We start from the raw sequence: 17,348 nt of genomic DNA on the forward strand, positions 1-17,348 counted from the left end.
CAGTTTGAGATGCAAGTCAGGTAACTGATGTGAACGCCCTTTAGGAAAGGTCAACCGGTGGCTGAAGTCGCGTGGAGGGACCAAGGCAACGCGTTCCATTTTTAAGATGGGGAAACTGAGGCACCAGATACCAGCGGGTGGAGTCAGGTCCCATTGCTCTCTGCTCACACTCCTCACTTGGGTGAAAGACCAAGCGTGTTGGGCACCTACTAGGCGCCAATACCCAGCCCCGCCCGGCCCAGCAGGCTCTCCCTGTCCGCCGTCCGAATCCCAATAAAGTTATTGAAATTGACATTGGTTGCTAAGGAAGTAGGTCGCGGAGCCGGGTTGCCAAGGAAGTGAGCGGCCGCCGTCTCTCCCCATCCGGGGCAGTAGGGAATGGCTGAGCCCGGGATTCGCCGCCGCCTCCGCCGCCGCCGCCGCCGCCCGCTCTCGGCTGCCGCCGCAGGTGAGCCGGGGAGGAGCCCGGAGCCGCGGGGCTGGGCGGTCCCGCCGCCGCCCGGACCTTCGCGGAGGCCGCGCTGGCGCCGCCGCTGGCTCGGCACTGCCCGCGGGAGCATCCTCTGCGCTGCCTCCCGGGCATCCTCCGGTCGTTGGGTGGCCTCGCCCCTCCATCCGTGGGTGGAGGTGCGGCCAGACCCCCAGACCCTGCAGCCAGCTGTTGGGGTCCGCGGAGGTGTTTGGCTGTGATCGGGACCCGGCTCCGGAGGGAGGCGGGAAGCGAACTCCTGGGGTCCGCACTCGGCGCCGCTCCCGCGCACTGTGTGACCTTGGGCGAGTCCCCTTCCCCTCTCTGGCCTCGGTTGACCTGTTTGGCCCAGGGGGTCCTAACGCTTGCTGCTCAGAGCGGCCGAGATGATGAGGCGCGCGTGTTGAAAGTGCCCTAAACGAGGAGAGGGAGCATTCTTAGGGCGCCCTAGCCCGAGGGCCAAGAATCCAGTTTGAAGTCTGAGTGTCTGAGTTTGAGACTGACTCTCCACTGAGTCACTGTGTAGCCTTGACTTTTTCTTTGTCTGTAAAACGGGTTAATGAGCCACTGTGGGAATCCAGAGTACCTCCATCCAGCATCCTGGCACATGGTCAGTGCTCAGCACCCTGTTATGAGGCATGTGAGACGGTTTGGGCAAGGCGGCCAGGAAAGGACTTGGAGACAGGTAGGATTTAGGTTTGTAGAGTGCCAGCTCAAGTGGTTATTCCTATCCCCAGTTTTACTTCTCCATTCTGTTCGGAGCAAGGGAGGTGGTGTGGACTTTGCAGGTAGCCCTGGCAAGGGAAGTCCCAAGTCAGGTCCCTGTAGATGGCCAAGGTTATGTGGCCTTACTCTCTACTTGGGTCTTGTTGACCCTTCCAGAAGAAAAAGGGTATCTTATGCCTTTTGGGAAGTGCTTAACATGTAATATCTATGTACAAGTATGTGATTAAGAAGCATTTTCAGGTACACTATCTCATTTACTCTTCATGTAGACTTTTCCAGGTAGGTGGTGATTTTATCTCCATTTCACAAATGAGGAAACTGAGGCTCAAAAAAGTGAATGCCTTGCCTAAGCATCTTACACCTAATGAGTGATGGAACAGGACACCCAGGTAATTCCTCTGTTTTCTCTCCCATACCCTGATGTCTCTGATTTCTCAATAGTAGCTGTTACCAAGCCACAAGGGTATTCTTTTATTACTCTAACTGCTGTGGCTAGAGGCTTGTCTGCCAGTGGCAAAGAAATCAGATCTTACATAAAGCTTCATTTAAATAGGTACTCTCCAAAGTGTGAACCTCAAAATGAGCTGGAATGTTTAGAAGAGGGCTTCTCTGCCCCTCAGTCCCCTCCTCTTTAATGAGAGGAGCAGGCTAAATGATATCCGAAGGCCCTTTCAGTGCTGTTGTGCAATTCTGATTGCATGCTTGTGGCTTAAAAGCATGGCATCAGGCTGCCTGCGTTTAATTCTCGGCACTGCCGCTCCCAGGCTGTGTGCCACTCTGCAGTTTACTTCACCTCTTTGTGCTGCAGTTTCCTCATCTGTAAAATGGGAATAATAATAGTATCCACCATATTGGGCTATTGTGAGGATATATTTGAGCCTAATACAGGTAAAATGCCTGGAAATTTTGGTAAATGTTAGCTATTGTTATGTAGGCTTAACATAGCTCCTGTATATCCTAAGTGATGGGTGAATAAAACAGCTGTCACAATATTATGCAAATATCAGCATTATGACAGGGTCGTCCCAGGAACCTGCAGTCCCATGCCAGGTTGGGTTGCAAAGAAAGACGAGAGTAGTTGAGAGGATGCCACTATGGATTGGTAGCCTGACGTCCAGTTCAGTGAATGTTTACTTAATCCCTCTATGCCAAGCAGAGTGGCGGATGTGGAGATCAGCCACATCTTCCTATTCCTCAAGGACCTCAGAGCTTAACTTATAAATGACTAGTTAGGAAGCAAGGTGAGAAATGACAGTGGCCTTCCAGGGCAGTGGAGATGGTGTAAGTGGATGTGTTTTGGAGGTAGAACCAGCAGGAGGGTGGTTGGGGGATGAGCTAAAGAAATCAAGGATGACTCCTGGGTTTTCGGCCTGAACAATTAGGTAGGTGTTGGTAGTGCCATCTGCCTCTACCATGATGAAAGCACTTTTTGGTAAGGTGCCCTGTGAGGAAGAATCAGGTATGATTCACTCTGAACCCCTTGGAGGAGAGGCATAAAGTATAAACATCATATCTTTTAGTCTGTGGGGTGGAAGTCACAGATTTCATTGCAGGAGAACCACCAGGTGCTTCACTGAAGGCTCCACCTTGGACGTCCAGAAGCCCTGCATTTCTTGAAGTCTGGCTCTTTGCCAGCTTGTGGAGTGGCAGGTGTGGGCTTTGCCATCTGTCTCGTGCTGTTGGCATTGCTGTGCTGACTCGAGATCTTGGCTGATGAAGGCTGGAAGGAGGCTGGCCAGGTCTGGGAGAGCGAATGGAATCACAAGGGAAGCTCACTGTCCCTGCCAGTGTGGTTCTTTCCTTGGCATCGAATGACATTTCTAAAGTTGCAGAGCTCTTGATTTGAGAATACCTTGAAAAGCTCTTGTGTTCTGCCAGAATTCCTAGAGGATTTTTGAATGGAGCAAGGGAATTCAAGCTTTCTTTTCATAAATGGTAATACTTGCATGTGTAAATTTAGGGGCTACAGTGTTGGAAATTCAACATTGTGAATTTTAAGACTAATAATCTTACCACCTCCACTTGTATACTTTTGTTTGCAGTTTAGAATGCTCTTTCATCTGCATTTTCATTTACTAGTGTTCAGTCAGTTGAGATCATGTGGAATATGTATTATCCTCAGTTAACAGATGAAGCATTGAGATGCTGAGAGAGTATACATTTTTATCAATAGTATTAAATACCTACTAGGTGTTGAATTAGGTAGATCCTTGCTGCTCAAGGTGTGTTCTGCACTAATGTCCTCAGAGAGCTTTTATTTTAAACACTAGAGGCCCAGTGCATGGGTCCTGGCCTGTGGGGATTGGGCCAAAACCGGTTCTCCGACATCCCCCAAGAGGTCCTGGATTGTGAGAGGGTGCAGGCCAGGGGTCCCACCGGTGCACGATCGTGGCGGGAGGAACCGCATGAGGGCTCCAGGGCATGTCTGGCCAGTCTCGCCCAGCCCCAATTGGCCGGACCCCCGCAGCAAGCTAACCTACCTGTCGAAGCATCTGCTCCCTAGTGGTCAGTGCACGTCATAGTGACTGGTCCAAGGGTCGGACATTTAGCATATTAGGCTTTTATTATATAGGACTAGTGGCCCAGTGCACGAAATTTGTGCACATTAAAAAAGGGAGTTAATTAGAGGAAATATTTTAATATTGCTACTTGCCCTTTCTCTATAATAGAAGTGTCAGAGATGAAATAAAATTAGTAAAATGTATATGAAAATCTCCCTCCTGTCAGAGTCTGGGGCGCGCCGCAGGACTCAGAGTCAAGTCCCTGCCCACCTGCATGTGCTTCGAAATTGCAAGAGACTCAGATCTGGCCGGCCTCACCCCCATTGGGCAAGACTCAGACCTGGCCGGCCCCACCCCTGTCAAGCCCCGCCGGGCAGGGTTGCAGCCTCAGGTCCCCCCGGCCTGGCGCCGGGTGGGGGGCACAGCCTCAGGTCCCCCGTCAAGCCCCGCAAGTGGGGGGCGAGGCCTGAGGTCCCCTGGCCCAGCCAGGTGCCACACAGCCTCAGGTCCCTGCTGATCGGTCGTTACGCGTGATGACTGTTTGCATATTAGCCTTTTATTATGATGATATTTTTTAAAAATTGACTTTAGAAAGAGGACTGACTGGGATTCGAACTGGTGACCTCTTGGTGCATGGGACGATGCTCAACGAACTGAGCCACACCAGCCGGGCCCCTGAGAGCTTATTTGAAATGCAGACTCTAAGCCTAGATTAATAAATCAGTCTGCATTTTACCAAGACCCGACCCCTCCACTCCGAGTGTATCCTGTGCATATTAAAGCTTGAGTGCACTCAATTGGTAATAAGTAGCAAACCCAGTGATAATGATAATAAAAGTAATAGGAATGGCTAATGTTTATTGAGCCAAGCGCTGTTCTAAACACTTTACACATGTTGTCTCACTTAGTCCTCCCAGCAACCCTTTGGTTACTATTGTGATTCCCACTTTCCAGAAGAGGAAAGTTGAGGCACAAAAAAGTCAGATAACTTCCCCAGACCTGCTGACCCCAAGTCCATTGCTCTTTCTGCCTCTCACTTATTCATCTGTTTTTCAGGTGGGCAGTATATTCCTGATGTTTTGTTAAAGACTTTCTTTTCTCTACCTGGGTAATGAACTTTAAATGCTGATGAAAAAGTGGCTTCAAAGAATGAAAAAATCAGGGGGGAAACCCTTGAGTTATTTTAATGTAACTATAGGTGTCAGTTACTTGACTGATAGGTAACAAACAGATACCCAGTATGTAAGATGGACTACCTCTCACACTTCTTAGCTTAGCAGTCTCACTCAGGGCAGAAACAGCTGAAGCAGGTAGGAGCTGTGGGCTTTTCTTCTGAGTCATTCAGCGCTAAACTGTTTTTTTTATTCTGGCGATAATATCTACATTGGGTGAGAAGAGGGTGGCTAAAGTCCTATACCACCCTCTGACTAATTGCAAAAGATTCAATTTTATAGTGCCTTGCTTTTCCCTCTCTGCCTTGTGGGCTCCTTATTTTCCTTTAAACATCTCCTTATCTCCCCAAAGTCTTAGAATTTCTTTTCTTTTTTTAAAAAATATATTTTATTGATTTTTTACAGAGAGGAAGGGAGAGGGATAGAGAGTTAGAAACATCCATGAGAGAAACATCCATCAGCTGCCTCCTGCACACTCCCTACTGGGGATGTGCCTGCAACCCAGGTACATGCCCTTGACCGGAATCGAACCTGGGACTCTTCAGTCCACAGGCCGACGCTCTAGCCACTGAGCCAAACTTGTCAGGGCAGTCTTAGAATTTCTTGATCAAGGCTTATGCCATCCAGGAAATTTTGGTATGAAAAGGCAGTGGGATCTGGGTGGAAGCATGAATTCTAATAGCAATTCTGCCACTGGCTGTGTGACCTGGGGCCAGTAACTCAACCTCTCTGGCCCTGGTCTCTATATATGTAAAATGAGGACATGAGCCAGCCTTCCAATTTCTTCCAGCCCTTCCTGAAGACTGAGCTTTGAATGGGGTGATACTGTCTTCTTCGTTGGTGGCTGCATGCTGGGCTTTCTCCAAGACCTTCAGGGGTGAGGATTTTAGAGCATATTTCTTGGCGGTCCGAGGTAATCTTTTCAGCATCACACATCTGCACTGAAGCTCGGGAGGTTGGAGTTTAAGGCTTCGTCAATCATGGTGACACATTGTGTCTCCTCACTTTGTCACACTGATTGCAGACAGTGAGCTCCTCGCACACAGGCAGATCTGTCTTTAGCGTGCTGGTTTATTTAAATGATAGTTTGCATTAAAGAGCACCAGTGGTCCTTGTGGTAGGTGTGGTTTTATTTTTAAACTTTTTGGCAAGATATTTGCAGCGTTTGCATTTTGTCATATTTGAACATCGTGTGTAAATGGAAGTGAGTCCAAGTGAAACAGAAATTGTAATAGATTATTGGGAGTTGAGATTTGACAGTCTGTAACCTATTCTGGGATCTTTCATATCACCTTCAGCAGTGGTTTCAGGAAGGACTTGCATTGGGGCTTTTGTGGGTGACATAAACAGAAACTGAATGCTCAGAGCACAGGCTGCAGCAGCTTAGTGGATTGCAGTAATCATTACTTTATAGCACATTTCAGTAATCTAAGCAAAAACACCTAGCTAGTAAATCGTAAAAGATTCCATCCCAGTAAGATAAAATATCAGCTCAAGTTACTTAAGATAACCACAAGAAGGTAGTTCTTAGAAATACTTACTGGTTTTGCAAGATCTGCAGTAATGAGTCAGATTCTAGCCTAAGAAATAGAAGGTGTTTTTCTTTCCTTATTTCTTCAATTGCCAGCATTAAAAAAAAATTATTATTGTATTTGTTGTTGTTAATCCTCACCCAGGGATTTTTTTCCATTAATTTTTAGAGAGACTGAAAAGGAGGGGGTGAGACACAGAGAGAGAAACATCGATGTGAGAGAGACACATTAATTGGTTGCCTCCTGCACATGCTCGGACCTGCGGCCAGGGATAGAGCCTGCAACCAAGGTACGTACCCTGGAAGGCTGAGCCCACATTGCCACATGAGATATTAATAAAGTGCAAGTATCCATAAGTGACCTAAGTGACATTTTAAAAAATATATTTTTATTTATTTCTGGGAGAGGGTGAGAGAAATAGAAACATCAATGATGAGAGAGAATCATTGATCGGCTGCCTCCTGCATGCCCCACACTGGGGATCCAGCCCACCACCCAGGCATGTGCCCTGACCAGAAATCAAACCGTGACCTCCTGGTTCATAGGTCAACACTCAACCACTGAGCCACATGGCTGGGCAAGAGTTATTGCCTTTTAAATTATTTTGGTTCTTCGGCCCTGACTGGTTTAGCTCAGCGGATAGAGCGTCAGCCTGCGGACTGAAGGGTCCCAGGTTCGATTCCGGTCAAGGGCATGTACCTTGGTTGCGGGCACATTCCCAGTGGGGAGTGTGCAGGAGGCAGCTGATGGATGTTTCTCTCTCATCGATGTTTCTAATTCTCTATCCCTCTCCCTTCCTCTCTGTAAATTATTTTGGTTCTTCTGACTATGGCAGAGAGAATATTTGTTTAGTTCTAGCCTATTTTTTAACACTTGCTAAAGCTGGCTTTTTTACCAAGGGAGATCAGGTCTCAACCTTAGGGAAACTACAGTGTCTAGCTAGAATTTAGTGACTTTGTTGTGTGTCCTTATATTTATTTTTACAGTTACCTTCTATTTGCACTGTGACACTGATTTTCCATTCATGGTAGGGATATAAAGTAACTGTTTAAAAATAAATTTGTATTAAAAGAAATTAGCTTTCAAGAAAACCTCAAGTAAATAATATAGTACAGGCGGTACCCGGATATGGCAAAATTGTGAAGAGACAATCCGCTGACTGACATTTAGGACATGCTGGTGTAGAAAAAAGCCATGAACTTTGGAGCCAGTTAGACCTGGTTTCTGCTTGCTTTGCCACTTATTAACTCAGTGTGCCATGTTACTTCCCTCTCCAAGGCTGAGGTTTTTTCCTCCTGTAAATTGAGTCAGGACAGAAGCACCTCCTGTGGGCCAGGCACTGTAATGCTTGTCCCCCTCTGATCCTCACTCTGCTCCAATACTCTGCAGGGTATTGGTATTCCCACTTCCCAGAGGAGACGGGCTCAGAGAGTGGACTTGCATGGAGCCCTAGAACTAGGAATGGTAGGCCTGGGCTTTATTCCCAGGGGTGTCTGAATCTTTTTTTGTTATTCCAGGCCACCTCCCTCTTTTAAATATAGATTTTGCTGTGGCTCTCTACCGAGGTGAGTAGCAGTCTGATTGAAATGAAAAGTCATTTGCCTCACTGGTGTGGCTCGGTGGTTGAGCGTTTGACCCATGAACCAGGAGATCATGTTTCCATTCCGGGTCAGAGCACATGCCTGGGTTTTGGGCTCGATTCCCGATAGGGGCATGCAGGAAGCAGCCAATCAATGATTCTCTTTTATCCTTTGTTTCTACCTCTCCCTCTCCCTTCCTCTCTGAAATCAATAAAAATATATTTTAAAATGAAAAGTCATTACACACACCCATGTTTACTATAGCCTAAATTACAGTAGCCAAGAGATGGAAGCAGCCCAAACGTTTATGGGCAGATGAATGGATAAAGAAAATGGTATTGCCCTAACCGGTTTGGCTCAGTGGATAGAGCCTGCGGACTCAAGGGTCCCAGGTTCGATTCCGGTCAAGGGCATGTACCTTGGTTGCGGGCACATCCCCAGTAGGGAGTGTGCAGGAGGCAGCTGATCAATGTTTCTCTCTCATCGATGTTTCTAACTCTCTATCCCTCTCCCTTCTTCTCTATAAAAAAATGAATGAAAAGAAAAAGAAAATGGTATTTACATACAGTGGGATATTATTTATTCCTAAAAAAGGAGATCTTGTCACATGCTATAACATGAATGACACTAGAGATAGAATGATGGTTTCCGGAGCCTAATGAGGGGGAAAGGGATTTGTTATTTGATAGGTATAGAGTTTCATTTTGGCAAGATGAAAAAGTTCTAGATATTGCCCTGGCCAGTTGCTCAGTGGTTAGAGCATCACCCCTCGGACCAAAGGGTCGTGGGTTTGATTTCCAGTCAAAGGCATGTCGTACCTTGGTTGCAGGTTTGATCCCCAGCCCTGGTTGGAGCACGTATAGGGAGGCAATAATTGATGTGTCTCTCTCATTTCGATATCTCTCTCTGTCTCTGTCTCTCTCTCTCCCTCTCTCCTCCTCCCTATCCTCCTCTCTCTCTTAAAATCAATGGAAAAATATCCTCGGGTGAGGATTAAAAAAAAAAAAGCATATTATCATAGTCATTAAAATATTATTTTTAAAAAGTTCTAGATCTCTATTATACAACAATGTTGATATAGTTAACAATACTGAATTATATACTTAAAAATTATTAAGAGGGTACATTTTATATTATGTGGGTTTTTCACTACAATTAAAAATTTCAAAAGTTAACAGAAAAAAGATAAACCATTGGCCAGGGCTACTTTTTATTATGGAAAATCTGAAGCATACATAATAGTAGAATGAACCATGGACCCATTACCCTGCTACAGCAGTTATCAACATGTAGTAATTTTGTTTCATCTATAACCTCCCAACAACCCCACCCTATCCCTGATTATGTTGATCCCAGACAGCATATAACTTTATCTGAAAATTCTTTTGTCTGGATCTCAAAGTAAGAATATATATATATATATATATATATATTTTTTTTTAATATATTTTATTGATTTTTTTACAGAGAGGAAGGGAGAGGGATAGAGTGTTAGAAACATCGATGAGAGAGAAACATTGATCAGCTGCCTCCTGCACACCTCCCACTGGGGATGTGCCCGCAACCAAGGTACATGCCCTTGACCGGAATCGAACCTGGGACCCTTCAGTCCGCATGCCAACGCTCTATCCACTGAGTCAAACCAGTTTGGGCAAGTAAGAATAATTTTTAAAAAATATAACTTCTGCCCGAACTGGTTTGGCTCAGTGGATAGAGCGTCGGCCTGCGGACTGAAAGGTCCCGGGTTCGATTCCGGTCAAGGGCATGTACCTTGGTTGCGGGCACATCCCCAGTGGGAGGTGTGCAGGAGGCAGCTGATCGATGTTTCTCTCTCATCGATGTTTCTGACTCTCTATCCCTCTCTCTTCCTCTCTGTAAAAAATCAATAAAATATATTTTAAAAAAAATACAACTTCACACCTTAAAAGGTAACAACAATTCCTTAACACCATCTAAGATCCAGTGTTCAAATTTCCTTGATTGTCTCATACATTTTTTAACTGTTGGTTTGTTTGAACCAAGATCCAAAATGGGTTCCAATCTAGGGTCAGATGTTGTATTTGATTAATTAAGCTCTTAATTAGAGTATTAATATGTTTTTATTTATTTTAGAGAGAGGAAGGAAGAGGGAGAGATAGAAACATCAATAATGATAATAATTTTTTTTTTAAATCCTCACCTGAGGATATTTTTCCATTGATTTTTAGAGACAGTGGAAGAAAGAGGGAGAGATAGAGAGAGAGAGAAACACTGATGTGAGAGAGACACATCGATTGGTTGCCTCCCACACCCGCCCTGACCAGGGCCAGGGATCGACCCTACAACCGAGGTTTGTGCCCTTGACCTTGACCGGAATCTAACTGGGGACTTTCCAGTCCGCAGGCCATCGCTCCATCCACTGAGCCAAACCAGCTAGGGTCAGTGTGTATATTTTTAGCAGAGAAATAGCTTCATTTCTTTCCTGGATTAGTACATGGAATGAGAAGTTCCTGGCAGGAAGGTGTTTCCAGCTTCATAGCTTCATGGTGGTCAGAGCATGAGCTGTGTGTGTCAGGGTTGTGTGGACAGTGGTGTGCACTGTTAGTGAAAGGATAAATGGTACAGCCTGGGGGAAAGGTAAGATGGTGCCCTCTGTCAAAAAGGAACATGTAAGTATTTAAATGTCCAGGAATGGATCCTACGAATTACTCCCACCGGTAGCCAAAGGTATATGTTTGAAATATTCACTGCAGCATTGTTTGCAGTAGTAAAAAACTAGAAACCATCAGAAGGTCTCTTAGCAGGGGACTAATCAAATACATTATAAGACAACCATACTATGGCATCTAGGCAACTATTTTAAAGGGGAGTGGGCTGTCTCCAAGATCTATCAAGTGAGATGGAGAATGGTGCAGCCCTGGCAGGTTTGCTCAGTGGATAGAGCATCGACCCTCAGATTGAAGGGTCCTGGGTTCAATTCCAGTCAAGGGCACATACCTTGTTGCAGGCTTGATCCTGGCCCTGGTTGGGACACATGCAGGAGGCAAGATATTTCTCTCTTGTCTCTCCCCCTCCCACTCTCTCTTAAAAAAAAAAAAAAAAAGGAAATCAGTGGAAAAAGAGAATGGTGCATAGTATACTAGAACTTCCACTTGAGTTAAAAACAAAAGTGAAGGAGCAATACAGATACAGTCGGGCCTTGACTTACGAGTTTAATTCGTTCCGTGACAGAGCTCGTAACTCAAATTACTCGTATGTCAAATCAACAGTGAACGAGTGAGACACGTGATGCTGGGCTGAAGTTGTGGCGTTCGCTGTGACGTTCGCTGCACCAACTAGTGGTGGGGTATCTGAAGCTGGCTCGTAACCCGAATTTTAGCTCGCAACTCAAAGCAAAAATTCGGCCAAGAGATGGCTCTTATCTCGAAAAACTCGTTAGTCAGGACACTCGTAAGTCAAGGCCCCACTGTACATTAATGCTTGCTTACGCATTGACTTTCTCCCAGGGATAGGGGGAAGATTTACTTACTTGTTCACTGTATACTCACGCATACAGCTAGAATGTTTTTATTGTTTTAATTATGCGTATATTGATGCACAGTGCATATATGCATATGTGTGTGTTATACAGCTAGAATGTTTTTATTGTTTAATTATGCATATATTGATGCACAGTGCATATATGCATATGTGTGTGTTATACAGCTAGAATGTTTTTATTGTTTAATTATGCATATATTGATGCACAGTGCATATATGCATATGTGTGTGTGTTTTAATGTTTTTATTGATTTTAGAGAAAGAGGAAGGGAGAGGGAAACATAGATGTGAGAGCAGAACATCGATAGGCTGCCTCCTGTATGCCCCCATCTGGGGATCAAACCTGCAACCGGCCATGTGACCTGACCAGTAATCGAACTGGCAACCTCTTGGTGCATGAGATGATGCTCAACCAACTGAGCCACACCAGCCAGGGCACGTGTGTGTTTTAAAAATAAGTTTATATGTGGGTTTTAAATAAGACAAACCTGCTTTTGAATCTTGGCTGTTCCACTTAATTGCTGTGTGACCCTGGCTAAATTAATTTCTCTTAGCCTCCCATGCTTATTTTTAAAATAGGGCTAATAGCTATTCCTCATTAGGTGATTTTGAGGATTAGGAGAGGAATACACATTAAGCTGTTGATATACTGTGAGTTGTGACTATTGTGAGTTGTGACACAACAAAACCCCAGGCCCACATTGATTGTGAATGAGAATTGTCCTCTAGGCTTCAATATATTTTTTTGGATGTATTCTATGAATGTTTCACAATTGGATACAAAAAAGGAATTCTTTCCCTCTTTTTCCTCTTTGATAAATGCTTTCTTTGTTTGCTTGTTTCAGTCATCAAAAAACAGGGAATGCATGGCATCAATGTGAATTCAGGGCAGGCATTTATCTGTTCATGTTTCTTGTCTGTGATCTTTCTAGGTTTCTTTCCAGATAAGTAGCCTAAGACACATAAGCTGAAATCATGCTGCTAGACATTATCCCCAAAGAAAAAAATAGCTTTATTGCCATCTCCCCACTTGATATTAAGAAACTAAATACAGGCACCTCTTAACAGGGCCAGAGAAAGCCAAAAAATCCCTTGCAAGCGCACTCCCAGAGATTAATATTGCTTGCATTTCCCGAGTTTTATTACACATTTTGTGCTAACTAAGCATTTAACATTTATTATCTTACTTATTCCTTAGAATGGTTCTTTAATGCAGGTGTTGTTATTAGCCCCATTTTATAGAAGAGGTTACGATTTAAGTAACTTTCTCAAAATTTTATAGCTAAGTGGCAGAGCAGAAATTCAAACCCTGACCTGACCTGTTGAACACTAAAGCTCCTGCTTTAACGCTGACTTCACAGTCGCCCCCACATCTTTCTCTGCACATACTCACGTGTACATGTAAATAAATCTCACCATGGTAACTCTTCTGTGGGTTTTTTTTTTTTTTACTCAATAAGATGTCATGAACATCTTCCCATATGTAAATAACTAGATGTATATTGCTATTATTTTTGTTGGTTTTAATCCTCACCTAAGGATATTTTTCCATTGATTATTAGAGAGAGTGGAAGGGAGGGAGGCCTCATCGGTGTGAGACAGACACATTGATTGGTTGCCTTCCTCATGTGCCCCAACCAAGGCCAGTGATCAAGCCTGCAACCGAGGTACATGCCCTTGACTGGAATCGAACCTGGGACCCTTTAGTCCCATGGCTGATGTTCTATCCATTGAGCCAAACTGGTTAGAGCTGCTATTCTTAATGAATTCATAATTTCCCATTGTAGAGATATGTCATAATCTAACTGGTCTCTTAATGATGAGTATTTAAGTGGTTAGAAATGGTGCTGTGATAAACATAAACATGTACGTACATTTTGCACGTCTTCAATTATTTAATGATGTTCTTAAAATAATTCCAAGAAATGGAGTTGCTGTTTCAAGGGAGTATTGCATTTCCAGTGTTACACTTTACAAATAATTTGTACCAGTTTGAGATGCTGTGGCTCTTGTATGTATAAGGGACAGTTTGAAAGTTTCTAGACAATTCACACAACTGTTTGGCTTATAAAGAAAGATGACTTTATGTTTATAAACAGTGCCTGTAATAATAACAGAATATATTTTATTAGTCTGTTTTTTAAAAAATATATTTTTATTGATTTCACAGAGGAAGGGAGAGAGAAAAACATCAATGAGGAGAGAGAATCATTGATTGGCTGCCTTCTGCCTGTTCCCTATTGAGGACTGAGCCAGTAACCCTGGCATGTGCCCTGACCAGGAATAAAACCGTGACTGCCTAGTTCATAGGTCGCCACTCAACTACTGGGCCACACCGGCCCAGTTAGCCTGTTATTTTGACATCTTTGCTCTGAGCATCTTTTCAGGCTGAGGCTACCTGACATGCTACATTGATATTAGAAAGTTAAAGATTGCATTGCTGTAGGCCTCATTGAAGCTCTTTTATGAAGCTTCACTACAAAGTTGAGACAAGTAGTTTTGCTTCTAGGGTCCTTGGTTCCTCAGTTATATTCATGGTGGTAAAAATGGACAAATGAAAAGAGGAAAATGACTTTTGACACTTGGATATCTATATATATAAAAGGCTAATATGCTACGTGTCCAACCATCTGACCAGTCGCTATGACACACAGTGACCACCAGGGGGCAGACACTCAATGCAGGAGCTGCTGAGCTGCAGTGACTTGACAGTGGTGGTTCTCAGGTGACGCACCCTGAAACCAGAGAGGAGGGAGCCCGATTCCTCTCAGGGCCGTGCGATTCCACCTTCGGCCATGGGTTATGTTGTTGCTGGGGCACTGTCAGCCCTGAATCTGGTTTACTGCACACCTGCGTTTGCGTTCCATAATCCTGTACGACAGCAGCTTTGCAGAGCGCCCTCTTGCACTCCAGGATCCCTTGGGGGATGTCAGAAATCCGTTTTCGGCCTGATCCCCGCAGGCCAGGCCGAGGGACCCCTCTCCCCCCTGCTCTGGGGTGGGACCATGGGAGGTTAGCTGCAGGGCGTGTTCGGCCCATCTTGCCCAGTCCTCCCCTCCGGCCACCTTCTAATTAATTTCCTTTCAATCCATGCACCGGGTCACTAGTTAGTTTATAATTTCATAAAACTTCCATCGCTTTCTTCTTCTAATTTTATTTTACTAACTAGGTAATATATTCATGATTCAAAACTCAAGAAGGTACAAAGAGTATACAAGGAAAAGTCTATAACTCTTGACCCTCAGCCGCCCAGCTCTTCTCCCTACAGGCCACCATTGTTGTTATCTGGCTCTTGTATATCCCTCCAGATAGATGTATTTCATGCACATATAGAACTATTCCCTCAACACAAATCTTAAATCCTTTTAAAGTTCTGTAGGGCAGTGATGTTATTTTTTAACTAGAGATGAATAATCTTGTTTTGAAAATTGTGTTAACTCCCATTGTGATAACTGGCCATCTTGGGACCCAGGGACCCAGAGTTGACTTACTGTCATGGTGTGGTTCATGGGTTGCAAACAAGGAGTCCTGATACTTCAAAAACAATTAGCAACCATTGTGAAGAGAGAAGTGTTGCTGGTGATGAGGTGGGTAGAGAGTAGAAACAGCTGTTTTCCTTAAGAGGAACCTGCACAGGGCGTTGGTGTGGACTGAGAGTTGCTTTTATCTTCTTGCCCCAGTGTTGCAGTGTTTTTTTTTGATCGCCCATGTGATCTATGGTTTGGGCTGCCTTTCAGACACTCTGAGTCCTTAAACTCCAAGCCAGGGAGTTGGCAGGCGGTTGCCTGGTCTGATCTTAGAGGACATTGCATTGGAATGCATTGATTAAAGATGCATTAGTATGCACTCTGTGTGCCCACAGATTGCTCCTTCTTGCAGGGTTGTTTCTGGTGAATTGCCAGACCTTTATTTTTCCCCATTTGATGATACCACATGCTCATTAAAGAGTATTTAGAAAATACAGAAATGTTGAAGAGCAGGGGAAATCACCTATAGACCCATCATCCAAAGTGGACTATTGATGTTTTGATGTCTTATTTTTATTATATATATATATATATTTATTTCAGTATATACATATTATTGATTTCAGAGAGGAAGAGAGAGGGAGATAGAAACATCAATGATGAGAGAGAATCATTGATCGGCAGCCCCCCGCACGCACCCCACCGGGGATTAAGCCTGCAACCCAGGCATGTGCCCTTGACCGGAATCGAACCTGGGACTCTTCAGTGGAGGGTTTGTTTTGTTTTTTAGAGAGAGGAAGTCAGGGAGGGGGAGAGGGAGAGAGAGAAACATTGATGGGAGAGCGAAACATCGATTGGTTGCCTCCTACACGCACCTGCTGGGGTCCAATCCCAGCGGGTCCAGGGGTCCCCAAAGGTGTGGACGGAGTCGGCGAAGAAGGAATAACACGAAGACAGCCTTCAGTTGATCAGCAGCCTAGTCAGGACCTATAGCCAGGATTTCCAGCCAAAGTTCTGGTCGGAGCTCTGGTTAGGAACTGATGAGGTTCTGATGTTTATTGTCTTGTTACATCCATATTTATACCAGCCGATTTTAATCCTGTCAATTTCTATTACAAAGGTTAGGGCGTTTCTTATCTCCATTCCAGGGAGTAAAGATTATGTAGCTTAACTACCCGCCTGGCACTTAATTAAGGGGTTGTATCCCCTCCCTAACCTCAGGGAAAGATCCCCACCTGGGGAAACAACCTTTCTCGGAGAGGTGACCTTGGTTAAAACACATAGCGCTAAAGGGAGCAAACATATTAAGAACAGTATGCTATATATGCCAGGTCCATTGAAACATATGCTGTGCAGATGTTTCTTTCCTGCAGCGACTGTGTCAAGCAGCAAGGATGGACTGGCTTCCAGCACGCACCCTGATGGATCGAACTCACACCCTGGGTATGTGCCCTTGCCAAGAATTGAACCCGCCACCTTTTGGTATATGGGACGATGCTCCAAGCAACTGAGCCACAGAAGCCAGTTTTTTTGTGTGTGTTTTTTTAAATATAAGCCATGGTTGGATGGCTCACTTGGTTGGAGCGTTTTCCCATACACCAAAAAGTTGTGGGTTTGATGCCTGGTTAGGGCGCATACCCAGGTTGTGGGTTCCATCCCGGTTGGGGCACATAGGGTAAGCAATCATTAATGTTTCTCTCACATGGATCTATCTTCCTTCCTTCCTTCCTTTCTCTCTCTCTCTCTCTCTCTCCCCCTTCCTCTCTTTAAAAACCAATAAAAACATATCCTCGGGTGAAAATTTAAAAGTAAAATGGGTGGGATTTTTTTTGTGTGGAAAATTTAATATTTAAAATATATATATATATATATATGGATATATATTTATATATATATCCATATATATATATATATGGATATATATATTTATATATATATCCATATATATATATATATATATATATGGATATATATATATAATTGATTTCATAGAGAGGAAGGGAGAGAGAGAAGCATCAATGATGAGAGAGAATCATTGATCAGCTGCCTTCTGCAAGCCCCCTACTAAGGCTTGAGCCCACAACCCAGGCATGTGCCCTGATGGGAAATCAAACCCTGACCTCTTGGTTCATGGGTTGATGCTCAACCACTGAGCCACACCAGCCTGGCTATTTTGAGAAATTTTAAACATTCAGAGAATAAATAAGAAACAGCCGGAATTGACAGTTAACATTTTCTTTTATTTATTTGCAGCCTCATTTCCCCTTTTTATTCTCTTGAAAGAGAAATGATAAGATATTATTCATAAAATGGAAATATCCTTCTCATTTCTAGTCCCATTCTCCACACTTCATCCTGCCCAATATAATAAATCATTATATA

At 44.2% G+C, this 17,348-nt stretch overlaps 1 protein-coding gene across 2 annotated transcripts in view; it reads left to right on the plus strand.

Annotated features, from left to right (window-relative positions):
• Positions 1-363: 363 nt before the first annotated feature.
• KIF3B (kinesin family member 3B) overlaps positions 364-17,348 on the plus strand; it is a 45,215-nt gene continuing 28,230 nt past the window's right edge. The window contains exons 1-2 of one of the 2 annotated variants that reach the window (XM_070420131.1): positions 364-448; positions 7,918-7,965. The gene's annotated coding sequence lies outside the window, so the exon portion shown is untranslated. The remainder of the gene's footprint in view (positions 449-7,917; positions 7,966-17,348) is intronic. The other variant, XM_070420130.1, reaches the window with a different exon arrangement.

The sequence above is a fragment of the Myotis yumanensis genome, unplaced genomic scaffold (genome assembly GCF_028538775.1).
Source record: "Myotis yumanensis isolate MYYU_CA2020_CCGP unplaced genomic scaffold, mMyoYum1.0.hap1 SCAF_7, whole genome shotgun sequence".
Classification (NCBI taxonomy): Eukaryota; Metazoa; Chordata; class Mammalia; order Chiroptera; family Vespertilionidae; genus Myotis; species Myotis yumanensis.